This window comes from Nannospalax galili, unplaced genomic scaffold (assembly GCF_000622305.1).
Source record: "Nannospalax galili isolate Female #2095 unplaced genomic scaffold, S.galili_v1.0 scaffold151, whole genome shotgun sequence".
NCBI classification, from domain to species: Eukaryota; Metazoa; Chordata; class Mammalia; order Rodentia; family Spalacidae; genus Nannospalax; species Nannospalax galili.
The window spans coordinates 4,375,740-4,393,860 of record NW_008332087.1 but is presented as its reverse complement, the minus strand read 5'-3'; the positions used below and the strand labels follow the sequence as shown (position 1 = coordinate 4,393,860).

At 36.5% G+C, this 18,121-nt stretch overlaps 1 protein-coding gene across 2 annotated transcripts in view; it reads right to left on the bottom strand.

Annotated features, from left to right (window-relative positions):
- The window catches only part of Pak5 (p21 (RAC1) activated kinase 5), a 342,836-nt gene that overhangs the window by 208,864 nt on the left and 115,851 nt on the right, over positions 1-18,121 (bottom strand). The gene's annotated exons all lie outside the window — the stretch shown is intronic.

Sequence of the window (18,121 nt, the reverse complement as noted above, 5' to 3'; positions counted from 1 at the left end):
GGGACACGGAATATACCTTTGGTCTCTGAATCTCTGTGTCCTATCTTATTATATATATATATATATATATGATGTATATATTTGTCCTATTGATATATATATTTGTATATATATGTATATATTCAGATACCATACATAGTACTAGGACATACAATATTTTTCACAAAAGTTTATAATGTACTTTGGGTTTATTTCCTGCCCATATAGCCCCCTATCCTCCTGTTTCTTACCCCTACCCAATTCTCTTAGTCCCCATTGTTCTCCTAGATAGTTAATAAATGTAATAATCACAGAAATTGATTAAAGGACAATAATTGCATAATCATCCCAATTGCTGAAGCAAGGTTATTGACAAAATCCAATGTCCTTTCATGATAAAAGTCTTAAGAAGCTAGGAATAGATATAACATACCTCAACATAGTAAAAGCTATATATGGTGAACTTATAGCCAACCTATACTACCTGAGAAAAATCTTGTGGGAATGACTTTTTCTGGAAAGACTCTTTGTAACAAGCTCTTACAAACTGAAATTTTATATAACATTGTGAACCAAGTTAATCATATGTCTTGAGAACATTTAGAACAATGTACTCCTGCTAAGAAGTACAATGTAATCAATTTTACAATGTGAAATCCCAATGTAATTAATCTTACAAGCTACACTAAATGAATAGCTTTAATCTTATTCCATGTTCCCTACTCATGATCAGTTACACCCCTGACTCAGTACAATGTATGTTTGTGTGTGAGATGTGATAGTGATAATGTTGAAAGCAATAATGACATTGAAAACAATGACTCCCCCCCAAAAGGTTGAAAGCAACATGGGAACATAGATTACTGGCAGCTGTCTGTGGCTTTGTGAGCTGTTCTGAGTCAGTAGGGTCAAGGAAACAACTCTTCCTTTGTAAAACTGTTATCAAAGATTGTTACTGCCTTTCTCATTCCATGCGTGATATGCTGCTCATTAATAAATATGAAAGGAGCTCTTTGTTAGAAAGAATCATAGAATAGGCATATTTTTGAGAAAACAGGTCTGAGAGAAATCAGAGTGCCTCATAACAAGATCAGGCCCACTCTTGGTCAACTATTCTAAGAGTGAGGTCTCTAATTAATGTGGCACTGTCACAAAAGGTAAAATCATTTCCACCAAAATCAGAACCAACATGACACTGGCTACTTTCCCCTTTCTTTTTTAGTAGAGCACTTATAGTTTAGTTAGAACAATAAGACAAGGGACAGAAATAAATGTGACACAAACAGAAAAAAAAAGTAAAAGTATACACATAAAAGACCCTAAGGGCTCTACCTGAAAAATCTTAGATCTGATAAACAATTTCAGCAAAGTAGCAGGAAACAAAATTAACCTAAAAAAATCAGCCTTCCTGCATACTAAAAGCAAACATGTTGAGAAAGAAATCAGGAAAATAACCCCATTCATAACCACCTTCAAAAAAAAAAAACCCTTGGAATAAACCTAACCAAGAAGGTGAAAGACTTCTACAGTGAAAACTTTACAATGCTGTAGAACTTGAGAAATACACTAGAAGATTAAAAGAGCTTACATGCTTATGGATTGGAAGAATTAATATTGTGAAAAATGGCCATCCAATTAAAAGAAACATACAGACTCAATGGAGTCCCCATCAAAAGTCCAATGAAATTCTTCAAAGAAATATAAAACAATCTTAAAATCCATATGGAAACACAAAAATCCTTGGATAGCTAAAGAAACTCTGAGTGAAGAGAATAATGCTGGAGGATTCCACCATACCTGATTTCAAATTATATAACAGAAGCATAGTAACAAAAATAGGATTATACTGGCACAAAGGTAGACATACAGATGAATGGAACAGAACAGAAGACTAAACCCACACAGTTATAGCCACTCAATTTTTGACAAAGATGTCAAATATATACATTGGAGAAAAGCTGGTCTTTTCTGGTAAAACTTGGCATCCCTATATAATAAAACTAAATGAGATCCCTATCTCTCCCCTATACAGAAACAACTCCAAATGGATCAATGATATTTGATGTAAGACTCAAAACTGAAGGTGCTAGAAGAAAAACATGGGAAGCACTTCTGTATACACAGGCTAGGTAGAGGCTTCTTGGATAGGATCCTGGTTGCTCTGGAAATAATGTCAACAATTGACAAACGGGATCTAATGAAATTAAAAAATTTGTGTACAACAAAGGAAACTATTGAATGTGGAGACAGCCTTCAAATTGGGAGAAAATCCTTGCCAGCTATGCATCTAACAAGGAATCAATATCTAGCATCTATAAAGATGCCATATATATATATAATAGATAGATGATAGATAGATAGATAGATAGATAGATAGATAGATAGATAGATAGATAGATATAGTGTGGGAAGCGAGCACGGCCGAGTCAGCCAAAAATGGCGCCTTGGCAGCCAGCCAAGAGTTGGAGTCACGAGGCTTGGCAGCCAGCCAAGGCGCCATTTTTGGCTGACTCGGCCGTGCTCGCTTCCCACGAGATAGATGATAGATAAAGGAAAGGCAATTATGTACTTTTAATACAATTGATTTTCATTGTTTGCCATACTTATGTTCTATCAAAGTCCTCACAAACACTGAGTTAGGAAATAGTGAACCATGTTCATAGCTAAGTTCCTAAAAACCTCTGGCACAAACATTTCAAACAATGAATTAGTACATAACCTTGTTTTATTTTAACAAATGTTGTTGAAAGACACTTTGATAGATATTGTTGATTGACTCACACTAAATTCATAGCCAACAACATTGTAACTCCTGCCTGAATGAAGCTTATTTAACACATGTATTTCCTCTCTGAAGCATATCAAAACTTTATCATGTTTCAAAACACCAGGCAACACCTCAGTACTTGTGTGGGAGCAGCACTTCAAACAATGAAATTACCAATCCACAAGTCCGGTGATGTGAAGAAATCTGAGGTGGATTTGCAAGTATGAAATTTGCAAATAATGATAATCAACTATTTATACATGGGCCAAATCAAAGTTAAGTACAAGTACTTTACCTTGCTCTTGCCCAGCATGATATTGCCATGTAAATGAGTAAAAAAATATTATAGATAGGGTAGGAAGTAACCAAATATATATTTGATAAGCTTCATGAAAGGTTCAGGAAATAAAAGCAGTTACACTCTCCTATTCCATTAGTAAGACATATTCCAGACTGCATGTCTTTTCTTCTGCCCAGCCTTACTCATTCCTCATCCAATTTTCAGATGTGTCCAAAGAAAAGTTTTTCTGAGAAAATCTCATGGGAACAGCTTCCACTATCCATTTCAGGTCAATCTGGAGTGCTACAGAAGCCTGCTCCATTCTTCTCTTTAGTTAATAGTACTTTTTATTTCATTATATTCATCAGTTAACTGCAGTTCATAGAGTAGACCCAGTAGAAATAATTTATTTGGTAGAGACCAACACTTTATACATATGTAAAGAAAAGATCACACTTTAAACACAGATTTTAAATTTCAATGAAAAGGGTTTACAACTCTCTTAAATATGAATTTACACTTTAAAGCTATTGTAAAGATTTCCCAACTAAGTTTACTGCTCAGTACTTTTAAACAGATTTAACCTTGATCCCCTTGTGATTCAAGGGGAATAATTGGTAAAAATTGTCATCTCAAAAGCAGTTTCTGTGTGTTAAGTTGTCTTTGCTAACAATAGTGGGACACTACTCAGTAGTACCTTGTGTAAATAAGAAGTCTAAAAGGATTCACCTGAAAGGCTCTTATGTGCTTTATTCAAAATCAGCCAAAATGTAAGTAGACACAATTACTTTTCACAAACTTATGACATTATTTTATTTCAGAATAACAGAATAAAAGTCACCTTGTTATGGAATGTTATTTTATGATTGATTTAATCATGTGATTGAATCATACAATAGACAAGTTAATATATTTTGTGAAGGCAATATTTTGACCCAGAAAATTGAACCAATTAAATGCATTTTTTCAATTTGTGATTCATCAACAGATTTATATTACATTTCTACATAATGAATCATCTTTCACTTTGCATTTAATTTCTATTTAACAAATTATTTATTTTTTCATTTTATGTGTATGAGTGTTTTGCCTACATGTATGCACATGCACCACTTGTGTGCAGTGCCTGCAGAGGTCAGAAGAGGGTGTTGGGTCCCCTGAAACTGAAGTTACAGATGGTTGTTAGCTGCCATGTGGGTGCTGGGAACCAAACCCAGGTCATCTTTAAAAGCAGCAAGTGCTCTTAGCTGCTGAGCCATCTCTCCAGCTCCATGCTTCGCATTTAATTTCTAAGAATTAATATTATCTGACATCTTCCATTTATACTGAAAAGAACCAAACTAATCAAAGTATCGCAAGACATCACAAACTTTCTTTAACACAAATCAGATAATCATTAGCACTCTCTTCTCAAATTCTTCCTCAAATCTGTCACTAAGAAACCTTTATCTATATACCTCAGATATAGGCAATTTACCACTACTGACTTTATAAAGAATAATTTGAATGTTCACTGGACTACATTCAGATAACTGCTTGCCACTCTAAGCCCGTGGTTAATGTCTGTCTTAATAGGAAGTTCTGATGCCAATTAAATTTAATATTTACACCAGGGTTCTTACCATCAAGAAGATGCTGGTTCCTTTCCTACTACGAGCTAGTACTATTACTATCCAGAGAATTTATTATTCCCTGAGATTATTGATTTATTGAAAAAATGAAGACAGATATGATTTTCTAGAACATGGAGTGATCTACAGGATAAAATGGACGTGAAATAGCTGGCCAGTGGTGAATAGCAAAATGCACTAGCTTATATTTTACTAGGAAAAACCAGTTCACACAATTTTTTAATTAATTACTTTGGTTCCTAAGCCAAAAAGCAGTGACTTCTCAGTTGAGAAAAATTTTTTTTAACTCTTAGCTTACCTTCATTTTCATTTGTGTGCAAGCTATGTATGGTTTGTAGTGTGTGTATGTGTGTGTGTGTGTGTGTGTGTGTATTAATAAAAATAGAGGATTTCAGATCATTATGAATATTTAATTTTCATAGATCCTTTGGTAATTTTGATTATTAATATTTTGCCTATAGAACAGAACATCATGTTTTCATCTGAGGTACATTTTGAAAAAAAATAAAACCTCATTACAAGGTGCTTGACTCTGAGATATGGACAGTTGGTAAATTACTTAAAACTTTAAAGTTCTACTTTATATTACTTTATATACAAAAGAACCAAGTTTTACAATCAACTCTGTTAATACAAATCATTCTAGCTGCCCTATGCTTGCTTTCCTCTCCACACTCATGGGTGACAGCACTCAGGCAGGCATGTTTTAAGGGGTTCACTGATGGGCTGACATAGGGCCCGTCAGCTCCACAATCTGATTGTGTCTGCTGCATCAGTTACCTTTCACTCACTTCCTGTTGTATCCAGAGATGCAAAATCACAAATGGTGAGTTTGATGTGTACTATCTGTGCTGTTATTTGAAAACAAGAACCCAATAGAGGGATGCTTTTGGAAGCCCTTGTCAAGAAACTCCAATGGGCTCTTATATGAACATTTGAAAATGGCCCCATTCTGACTTTTTTCTAGCTCCCTGTCTAGAACTTGTAATGCTAATTACTCTTGCCTTTACTTCTCCTTCACATCTCCTATTCATGATTCAAGGACTTTCTTTTCCCCTTAGAGACAAGAGTTATGCAATTTGGGAGTCTTTTAGATAGACCCACTGAAGGGGTTCTCTAAGTGCCTCACCCTGCATCCCTGTTCTGCATGGAAGAAGCCTGAGAGGTTTGCATCCCTATTCCCTATTTCCTATTGGCAATTTGGGTAGCCCCTTCAGAGGATGGCATGATAAGAATAGGAGGTAGGAATTGGCTAGTTAGGGTAAAAAGACCCCAAAGAAATGTAGCCAGTTTCTGTGCTAAAAGTCAAAATGTCCTTGGGCCTCTTAGCAACATACTCTGTTTTTTTTTTCTAAATAAATTTTTAAAATTATTTTCTTATGTTAAAAAAAAAGATTTAGGGTTACCTCTTCAGGAGGGGATGTTGGAGGGGAGGGAGTGGGCATGGATTTGATCAAAACACCTTATTTGCATGTATGAAATTCTAAATAAATTTTTAAAATTATTTTCTTATGTTAAAAAAAAAGATTTTAGGGTTACCTCCAGGCGGGGGATGTTGGAGGGGAGGGAGTGGGCATGGATTTGATCAAAACATCTTATATGCATGCATGAAGTTCTCAATAAAGTTTTTGTAAAAGTTAAAAAAAAAGAGAGAACAGGACTCTAGTGAGTTTGTAAACATAAAACGTGTTCCATCTGTCAACTGGAATTTTTCTAATAACACACAGGCTTTGAGTGAGGGGAGAAAAATATCAGTTGCATAGAGACATTCCAACACACTATTTTTTAACTGTTATTTTTATGAGGACGGAACCTTTCAAAAGAAATTAATGTAGACTATCCTCGAAGTACATCTTTTCTACCATCTTACAGCAGCTTTTGTAACGTGGATAAATCAGCACTGTCCCTTGCCACACTCCTCTCATAGGTAAGCTACAGATTCACAAAAGCATTTCACTGCCAGGTTTGAGAGTGTAAAAACCCAGCAAACAGCAAACTGGCAGAGATAGATTAATATCAACCTCCTCTGAGGATTTGAAAACAACATCACATTAGTTTCCCGCTATGCATCTGTACCCACCCCCATGATTTCTGTCTCTCTGTATGATAAAATATTTATGACCAGAGCTCAGCATGAAGCCCTCTTTTCTCTGTTGGAAGGTGTGCTCTGCTTCCCTGGGCAAAAGCAACATAATTGAAACACTGAAATTTTCAATAAATAACATTGGGGAAGTTGAAAACCTAATCACTGAAAAATGGATTTGCTTTCATTTAAAGCGAGGTAACTGTGACATAGGGGACCACACTTTGCAGTAATTATTCACGCACCTGTGGGCTGCAGGGAACCCCCAAGGGAAGCTTCTCAGAGCCCACAGATCTACATGCGACTCCTGGGTTTCCTCAAGTTCACACTGAGCACTATTTTGCTTTCCTTCTCGGGTAATAAGGAAACTCTTTAAAAACACATTCTCACCTTTTTCTACAGGAAAATCCCTCACTTGAATGTTTGGTCTCTAAGAATTTCCTCTGAGACAGTGGAAGAATTGTGCTTTTCAGGACTGAGAACTGCACATTCTCATGTAAATGCTCTTCTGCAAGAGCAGTCATAAGGAATGGATTAGTTTTTATTTTTGGACTAAATCTTCTTTGTACTGAAAATCAAAGTGAACAATTGTTTTTCTGGTTAGGTGTATAACACACTTGAAGTTTTTATTAGATACCCCAGGTTCCAGCCCTATTGCGATGCATGAGCTTTTTGAACTTAACTGACTGAACTGTATGTGGATATACTCATCTTAAACCCAAGGTAATGATAACACTTGACAATTTTCAGAAGATTAAAGTAAATCATGAGTGTGGAAGATAATTTAAAGTATTATACAACATTAAGCTTAGAATGTTATTTTAATTCTTGAGCATTTGAGTTGCATAAAAATTAATTTAAATTTAATTAGATAGAGAAAACTAAAAAATAGCCTCAAAACCTGATGGGCTTTGACGGTTCTTTAATCTCTTTTAACAGAAGTACACTGTCACATCTGATCTAGACTTAGATTTCCTGTGACTTTGGACAAAATGGAAGAATAGTGGTACGAGAGATACAGATATGGAGTGTAGAGGAGCTGCCACGAAGCCATGTTCATAACTCACAGACAGGGTCAGGTACCTTCATGGGGGCCTCAACTGCAGACCCTGAGTTTGTTTAGATGGAATTCAAGGCCTTTGTGGATTTGGGTGGGAGTAAAGCCACATCTTTATTTTCCTTGCTTTGACAAGCAACCAACCCTAGTAATATTGCAATGACCCGTGACCAAGAAATCCTAAAGTTTGTTAAGCCACATTTCAGTGGTTACACTACCTTGATGGACTTTGAAGAAACAGCAGTTACTGGGATTTTTATTGCATCATAAAGCCAAGAAAATCATTTGTCACCACATTATAAAATTATTTTAATATTTTTGGTAAGTCTTGTAAACTTCATTGGCTTCCTTTGCAAACCTAGGTATTTTTGATTACCCTTCTCAAAAGGTTACATTGCTGCTATGGCAACATAAGTCCACTTCTAAGTGTATGCCAGGAAGAATTGAAAACAGGCGCACAAACCAAAAGGATGGGATGGTGAATAGAATATATTGTTCCTTGTTTGATAATTGAGTGACAAAGAGTGACACGTGAACACAGAGAAATCTTTACATCTGTACTTATTTGACACAAGATACTGACAAGTATGAAGATAATATGAAACTCATTAGAGTCACAACAAGGGAAATATTGATGGGCAATTGTGTTTAGCAAGTTACAGGGTATTCAGATTAGTTGTGTTAGGAGAAAAAGCTGATATTGAATAAACATGATTGAAGTTTTCTGAATGTGTCATTAATGATAATAAAGGATGACAGCTGAAATCAACTTTTCTAAATATCAGTAATAAAAAAATTTGTTCCAGAATCCCAGAGGAAATGTTGTAATATGCTCCTATTCTCTCTAGGGAAGAATACTTCAAATGATTTTCACATTTAAGGTGTTCTAATTCGCCTTCAATTGCCATGATGAAAACACTGACCAAAACCAGCTTGGGGGGGAAAGGGTTTATTTGGTTTACAAGCATAGCCCATCATCAAAGAGTGCCAATGCAGGAACTTGGGATAGGAACCTGAGCACAAACTATGGAGGAATGCTGCTTATTGGCTTGCTTCCCCAGCTTGTGTGCAACCTGCTTTCTTAAACAATACAGGACCACCTGCCCAGGGGTGGCATTGCCCCACAGACATGGCCAAAGGAGGCAATCACCCAATTGAGGCCCCCCCCACCAAACTGTGTCAAGTGGACAACTAAAGCTACCCAACATATAAGGTAAAGAGATAAAGTTTTTATGCTCAAAACACATAGAGGTTAAGATATAGGGGTGGAATAATGGCTTATTAATAAATTATGCTGTGGGGGTTGGAGAGATGGCTCAGCAGTTAAGAGCACTGACTGCTCTTGCAGAGAACCTGGGTTCAATTCTCAGCACCTACATGGCGGCTAACAACTGTTCGTAACTCCAGTTTAGGGGATTTGACACTGTCTTCTGACCTCTATGGGCATTGCACAACATAGGTGCACTTACACACAGAATACACTCATACACATAAGATAAAAGGAATAAATATTCAAAAAATAAAGTATGTTGTCTCTATGATTTTCTGGTGTTTTATGATTATATTTTACCTCCATAAAAGTTAACTATGAACATTGTTAACACCAGTTCAGGAAGTTAGTTATCCAAATGCTGAGTTCGGATACTCATAAAATACTAGGCAGGACCAGAAAGTTCTCCTAGTTGACCCATAGACCCACAAGGAATAGTATTCCATGCAGTGGTAGTTGTAGGACACTGAGCCTGGCCTGCATTTGGAAGCTACAGCCTAGGACTCCTTAGAGAAAGAGAGAGAGAGAGAGAGAGAGAGAGAGAGAGAGAGAGAGAGAGAGAGAGAGAGAGAGAGAGAGAGAGAGAGAGACAGAGAGAGAGAGAGAGAGAGAGAGAGAGACAGAGAGAGACAGAGACAGAGAGAGACAGAGAGAGAGATGGGGGGAGGGAGGGAAATTAATATTGCCTTATTTTCAATGTTATCTCTACCAGTAAACAGAATCCCTGGAGATACAGCACAGGCAGAAGCTCTCTTCCTCTCCACAGTCCCCTCTCATCACAGCACAGGCAGAAGCTCTCTTCCTCTCCACAGTCCCTAGTCACCCCGTATCTCTCATTCATGCCTCCCCAGCTTCTACGCTACCACAATGTGTGACTCCCTTTCTGTAGCCACAATCTGCAAATGCCAATGAATGCAACCTTTTGGATTCACTTGCATTTTGAGGCTCTTTGGTGAATTTTTAAAAAGGGAGAATTCTAGAGGACAGTTATGAACTGTCTTTATAAATTCAAATATCATACCTAAACCGCCTGAGCTGGTGATCTCTGACTTAGGACAGCAGTGAAATTACCAGTGGGAGACCAAAGAAATAACAGAAATGATGGTTTTAAGACTTTCCAGCTTGTTAAGTTCATGCCAGTTTCCCTATATTGTCAAGTGCTGCTGAGAGTTCAATGAAATCCCTTTGGAGATGAATTATTTCTTTTGGAAAGAGCAATACAAATCTAGTTTCAGATGTTATTTGGGAAAAAAAATGGCCCCCTCCATTCGTTCAGTACCCATACAGACTCTGTCTTGAAAGGAGTTGAGTTTCAAACATCAAATCACATGACTTTAATCAGAATTCTGATAAAGGACATGTTAAATAACTATCATATATGGTAGCAGGTTTAAAATAATTATTAACAAATCTAAAAAGTTAAATATATGATAGCATATAAATTAAAATATACAAGGGCACTGGGTAGTTTAATAAAAAGTATTAACATTTGTTTTTATTCTAACAATTTAAAAATAAATCACAGCTTTTATCAATGAAATTGCCATGACAAAATAATATTTCAATTTATTAGCAGTGCTGTTGTGCTGTGTTTTCAGGAAAACACGTTTAATAGTGACACTTTTCCTTAGAGAGGTCTACTTTTTTTTTTTGGTCTTTTTGTTGATTGTTTTTTGACAGGGTCTCCCTAGTCACAGCCCACCTGGAAGTCATGATGTGAACCAGGAACAGTTCTACTTTTTAACAATACCTCAGTAACTTAAGAAACTTAAGAATGTCAGATCTGTACTTTGAAAATACGTATTTATCAATTCATTCTGCATCACAAACCTTTAACAAAAAGGAAAAATATGTACTTGCTTAAGAGTGGCTAGGGCTCTGAAACTCTCATGTAAGTAATTAACAACTGGAAAGACTCTGGAGAGGATGTGACCTGTGATACTAAATCTTAGGCACCAACAACAACTATAAACTCAAGCAAGTGATTTTCTGTTTCATTGACTCTTGATTACTGCATTTGAATTATTTTGAGCTGTTTTTCATTGCTAATCATTGATCTATTGTATAAAGACTCAAAGCAACCAATGAGAAATGACTGGGACTCACATATCAGTGGTGGTTGGGAAATGTTTTTCAAAAGCCAAAGCCAAAGGCACGAAGCGATAAAATCCCTGCACTGCCATAAACAGTAAGAAAAGGTTTGACGAGTCCAATAGACACAACATGTGGCAAAAAAAAACTTAGGGGACATTCCTTTACCAAGGACACGTGGCTTCATTTGTCACCACATTTTGATGGAACATACCTCCTTAATGAATACTCTAAAATGGATTGTCTAACAGATATAACATATAAACCACAAATGTGAGTCACATAGAGAGTTCCAGGACAGCTGGGGCTACGGGGAGACCCTGTCTCAAAAAGACCAAAGGAAAAAAAAAAAAATTAGTGATTATAAAGGGAAAACTTAATTTTTAATAATGAATTTATTTTTATCCGGTGTTACAGAAATGTGATCATTTTAATATGCTTTGGTGTTATTTTCATAACAGGTCTTTGAAGGTCTGTGTGTGTTGTATGCATACGGAGCACTCATTTTTGGAGAATGTGCTGGATAGCTTTAGTGTCAACTTGACACACCTGGGTTGAGGGAGCCTCAACTGGGGAATTTCCTCCATTGGACTGGCCTGTGGCCATGTCTGTGGGGCATCTTCTTGATTGTTGAGTGATGTGGGGGGGCCCAGCCCATCCCTGGGCAGGTGGGCCTGTATTGCTTAAGAAAGCAGGCTGAGCAAGGGGCCAGGGGAGCAAGCCGGTAAGCAGCATTCCTCCATGGCCTGTGCTCTAGCTCCTGCCTCCAGGTTCCTGTCCTGAGTTCCTACCTTGGGCTCCCTGATGAACTGTGATCTGGGAGATGTAAGCGGAATAAACCCTTTCCTCCCCAAGTTGGTAGTGATCAGAGTGTTTTGTTATAGCAATAGAGAAACAAAGTAGGACACAGTACCTGTATCACAAGTCTTCAATAGCTATGTGTGATTGGTTAGTCCTTCCCATATTCAACACTGCCATTTTCAACAAATCCAGGGTTTACTGGGATGATTTAAAAATCTTTGTAATGACAGTAACGGGAGAAGAAATGATGGAATTTCAAATATAGCAGTTTGATGTGTTTTCCAGAAAATTTGATGGACTTTATAATACTAATACAAAAACAACGTCAAGTAGTTTAGATTTTGATTCAGCATTTAAATATGTTTGTTTTGAAGCAGATACTTTGCAATGGAGACCAAATATATTATTAGGAACAGGTTCATTTGCAATTCAACTATTTTGCATAGAGCAATTTTGTAGTCATTAAAGTATGCCAGAATAAAACCCATTAAGTTTAGTTAGATGTCCCAAGCAAATAATAAAGCACATATTTTTATAACCCTTAACATAATTAATAAAACAATATAGGAAATTTAGAGAGAATATGTTGTCAAAAAATAACAACACAATGTTAATAATATGCTGTTAAAGTCAATTAGTCTTTAGAACAAAATTTATTTGTATTAAATATTGAGATGTAAAGATTTTTCTCAAGGGTGAAAGGAACACATTAAAATGATCTATAGGTTCATCAGGTTGAATAGAAGGTCAGGGGGCATGTTAATCTGTCATAAAACCTCCAGACCAAAAAAATAAAATAAAATAAAATAAAATAAAATAGTGCTGTGCAGCAAAATGTAAAAAGAATGCATTTGTGAAAATTATTTTAAGTTAAAAATTGTTTTTAAACAGCTTGTGTACTTTAATATCACTAAAACACTTTAAGCATTTAGCTTGCCAAATTACCTGCTTCCTCGGTTATCTTTGAAGTGTGTTCACCTTAAGGTAGATTTCTGTTTGCATCCCATGAGATTATAAAGCAAATAATTTATACCTATTATAAATGGGAAATTTGAAAACTCTGATTATAAATTTTTCACATTTTTACTGCAGAAAAGTTGCAAAAACAAAAGTGCACACAGGAAAACAGCCAGAATCCCTCGGGCAGAACACTGTTGGTATTCTAGTCCCAAACTCTGCAGGACCAGACTATTGCCAGACCTTCGCCATGCTGTAAATTCATCTGGGCTCTCTTAGTGGAGAATATGACTCCACTAACAGAACTGGTAATCCCACTTGATATATGGTGCCCACCTGCTTTCCCTCTCCTATACTGCCATATATAAAGGTCATAGAAAGTTCAAGGTCACTCTAGTAGGGGCTATTTGGTCAATATCTTCTCATTCTGCTGTCCTTCTTATCTAGTCCCATCATACCCCAACACTCATACCCATAGAATTAAACCTCAGTCTGGATATACTTTATATATCAACTACCATATTTTCTTATTTATAACCCTAGATGGAAGAGACAACATTTGTCTTTCGATCATTAATACTGCTGGCAATGGCTGAAAAGCATATCCCTTGTTTGTATTTTACTGGACTCTTAATTTGTGTCTGTAGGAACCTACTTTCATAGAACTAGACTGAAAAGCAAATATTTATCAAAAGCTTAAAAGGGAAGACACTGAAGGTAGGGACTGGAGAGTAACTTGTTCATTAATCAGACATGGCCCTTTTAATCTTACAGAGGTAATAGTTTAATAAAGAATATAATTCCCAATTAATTAAACAAATAAATACATAATTACACACTTTGATGGATAAATGCTATGAAGGCAACAGGCATTATTAGTATTGAGATGGTAAATGTATATAATTAAATAAATATTGTATATATTAGGATGTACATCTTGATTTGTCATGCATATGCATTGTAGAATAATCACCACAAACATGCAGATTACTACATCTATCATCTTGCATAGTTTTTTAAAATTATTTTTATTTTATGTGTATAAGTATAGTGCCTGCATGTGTGCAAGTGCACCCATGTCATGCAATGCCTGCAGAAATCAGAAGAAGGCATCAGTCAGATCCTCCAGAATTGGAGTTACAGACAGTTGTTAGCTGCCATGTGGGTGCTGGGAACTGAACCTGGGTCATCTGCAAGAGCAGCCAGTGTTCTTAACCACTGAGCCATCTCTCCAGCCCCCACCTCACATAGTTTCTAAAAATTAAATGACAGGTATTTTCATCCTGGCTGCACATTTGAAAGACTAGTAGGAGTTCAGTGTTTTCCAGTCATTTCACCAGGGCTGTCCTTCTGCTATGAATAATATGTCTGTGGTAAGAGGTCACTGATCTGCACAACGTGTTCCTACAAGATTTTAAGAAATATACTTTAAGTTGTTTCCTAACAACACCATTCACACAAGAATGCTCTCCTTTTTGCATAACGTGGAGCTCTTCCCAAAATCACCATGGAAAAGGGCAACACTGGGAAGACTCTTGGATTTCCTGTTGGAATAAGGGCAAAGCTCCTAACTTTGTGAAGTATATTTGAAATATACAAACAGTAAGCTGTACACATGAAGTTTACCGCAGTCCTTTGCACTGATGAGGATGGAAACAAAGAGAAAGCTTTGCACTTTGTTGTGCAGAAGCTTAAGACTGAATGTTAGTAATCACAAAAGTAGTCTAAAAGTCTAAGTGGGAGGAGTCACGGAGTTAGCATGGCTCACTTGTGAGAGCAAAAGGACTTTGGGAGCCAGACTAGAAAATCTGATCATCCATGGGCATTATTGAGAAATTCAGGATGACTTGACCTCAGCATTTGGGAATAATTACCCTAGATTGAGCACTGTCTCAGCTGCGTCTTAGATATCTCCAAGCAGGACCCCCAACTTTCACAGTTTCCAAGTTACTTAATTGTGTCCCAGAACAAAGTTTAGTAATATTAATAGGAACAGGGCTGGGGAGTAGCTCAGTAGTAGATCACATGCTTAGCAATGCATGAGGCCCTAGATCAATATTCAGTATAAAAAATAGTAGCAGGAATACCAAACTCCAACACCCTAAAGTATAAACCCCATTATCTGATACTAATTCTCATTAGCAAGCATGCAAAGAAATATAACCAATAAGGAGAAAACATATCTTTTAATCAAAATCAATTCAGAACTGGCACAGATATAATATTTAGCAACCAAGGACTCTAATTATTATAATTGCGTCCCATATGCTTGGAAACACTTCAGGTCAATGGTGTAAAGAATACAATGGGTGAGACGGACGAAGAAACCCCACAATACACAGGGTCATCACAGGTACAGTAAAATGAATACTAGCCCCCTTGGAGATAATAGTAAGAACTACTTAATATGAAATGCAGAAAAAGGATGTAAAATAAATTAACAGCATATCAGTGACTGTGGAACAGTATTACATGATCTAATATAAGTGGGGGTGGATTCTTTAACAAAGGATTTGGAGGTAAAACTCAGAACATAATCTGAAGGGACTGAGGTGATGCTTTTAGTAAAGTGCTTGCTATACAAGCATGAGTACCTGAGTCTGAATTCTAAAAACCCTTATAAAAAGTTTGGCATGGAAGTACATGCTTGTAATGCCATCACTGTACAGGCAGAGATAGATATATCCCTGGGGCTTGCTGAATAACCAGTCTCACTGAACCACATAGCTCCAGGTTCAGCAGGATACCCTCCCTGTCTCAAAAAGAAGGTGGAAGTGAATGAGAAGACATCCAACATCCCCCTCTGGTCATACACATACACACACACACGTGCACATACACACACATGAATATACACATATACATATACCACACACACACACACACACACACACACACACACACACACACACGTATAACTGAGAAAATTTTAAAACTTGGTGAAAATTTGGTCAAATATTTATTAATCTCAATGAATCACCTCAAAAATAAAATCAGATCAAAATGTTAAAACAATTTCATTTGCAAACAAAAGAACTGCTTATTAACTGGGATACATCAAGCTCAAAGTGGTAAGAAGTTGCTCTAAGGTGTGATGTTACAAACTGGATCATAAAGCAAAAATGAAGATGTTCTTGAATCTTCATAGTGATCGGGCCTTACCAAGAGAGCTTCCAGATGGCAGAGTACTTGTTGAGAGTGCTCATGACAGACCAGATGTGGAAGGCAACTTAAGATTTGCTTATGATCATCAGTGGTGCTTATAAGAAAGAACTCAATTTTCTTTTATGTGGCCTACCTGGCATTGCCTTCTCAAGAAGATTCCCAAGCCTGGTCTCTATTTTACATTAATAATTGTGGGAATAAGAACCATTATGTAGCAACCCAGTGTCATAGCCTTAAAGAAAACTGACTCTCCCTCTCCCAGCAGCTATCAGTTGCCAATAGCTCCTCAGCTAGGGTCGGGGCTTCTTCCCCACTTCCCTCACATCTTTGCTGGAAGTTTTCTGCCTTGAACTTATGTAGGTCTTATGCTTGCTGTCACCAGTGCTGTGAATTCATATAAATAACTGCCCAAATGTCTGGAAAACTCTGTATCCTTCTTGGTCATCCACCCCCTCTGACTATTACAATCTTTCCATTGCCTTTTCTACAATGATCCCTGACCTTGGAAGACAGAGGTTTGAGTTAGATGTCTTATTAAAGGCTAAGTTCTCTTCAGTCCCTTATACTCTCTGCATGTTGAGCAGTTATGGGTCTCGATGTTAATCACTAATGGATGGACCCACACTGAAGGGCATTTGTGGACACAAATTAGACTCAATATGACTTTAAATATATATTATATGTATAATATATATATTTATTTAAAATAGAGCACATTAAATTGGGTAGGGAGCAATAAGTGGAGGTATAGATAGGGGAGGGGAACTGAATATGATCAAAATATATTGTATGGAATCTTGAAAACTTCAATTAAAAAAGCAAAAAAAAGCAAAACGAAACAGAAAAGATTTTATAGATTTTATAGAAGTTTTAAAATATAGAGTATGGAAAATGAAGTTTTACTCAATTTAAAAATAAACCACATTTATCTTACTAGAAAGAAAACAAACACCATGGAAAATTCACCAATATAAATTGTGAAGAGTGGAAAGGAGAAAATCTTCAAAGAAGCCGCCAGAGAAAAGGTTACAAGCAGATAAACAAAAACAAGGTTAACAGCACACCTCTCACCAGATACAATGTTGATAGGAAAACAGCAGAACGAAATCTTTGAAATACTAAAAGGAAAATTATCAATCTAAAATTCTATGTCCAAACATGCAATTGAAGATAAAATTATAACCCTGATGGAAAGAAACAGAAAAGAAATAGCTAGTGAAATGATGTTCAGTAATCTAAAAACATCACTAATCATACTAACTGTAAACCATCTAAATATCTTATTAAAATGAAGAGGTATTTGACTGGAGGAAATAAGAGCGAGGTCAATGTGATGCCTGTGAGAAACGCTTTTATGAAAACGAAAGTAATTTGAATGTAGACAATGAAAAATGAACGCTAAACTAAACCAAAGAAAGAATGTTGTATTTGTACCATAACACGTAGATTTCACAACGAAGAATAGAAACAAAGGTAAAGCAGGTCATTTCACAGAAAAAAGGAGAAAATTCAACAAAAAAACAGAACAATCCTCCATTTAAATATTTACCTGCCTGACAACAGAGTTCCAAAACACACAAGGCAAAAGATGATAGGCGTGCGGGGGAAAACAGAACCACTGCGGTTACCACCGGAGATGCAGGACTGTGTCCCTACTGAAGAGGTAGACCAAGTCGGTACTGATTTCAGTAAAGGTTAAATACTAAAAGAGGGACAAAAGAGTATGAAAAGTTCATGAGCAGATACTTCATGCAAATGTAGAGATCGAAGTCTACAAAGGAACATACATTCAATATCACTAGTCATTAAAAAATGTAAAATACAAACATAATACAGCACTCTGACTAGAATTTTATCATTGAAAAATTATCCATGCCCTACTGTTTGTAAGGATGAAGAGGAACTAGAACTCTTAAAGGTTCTTAGTGGGAATGTACAAAGCCCTTTGGAAAACAGTTTGGCAGCTTTAAAATTACGGGCATAGCTTTTAGTCATGTGTGAAGTATGGGCTTAGCTTTCATTTCTCTTGAGTAAATGACT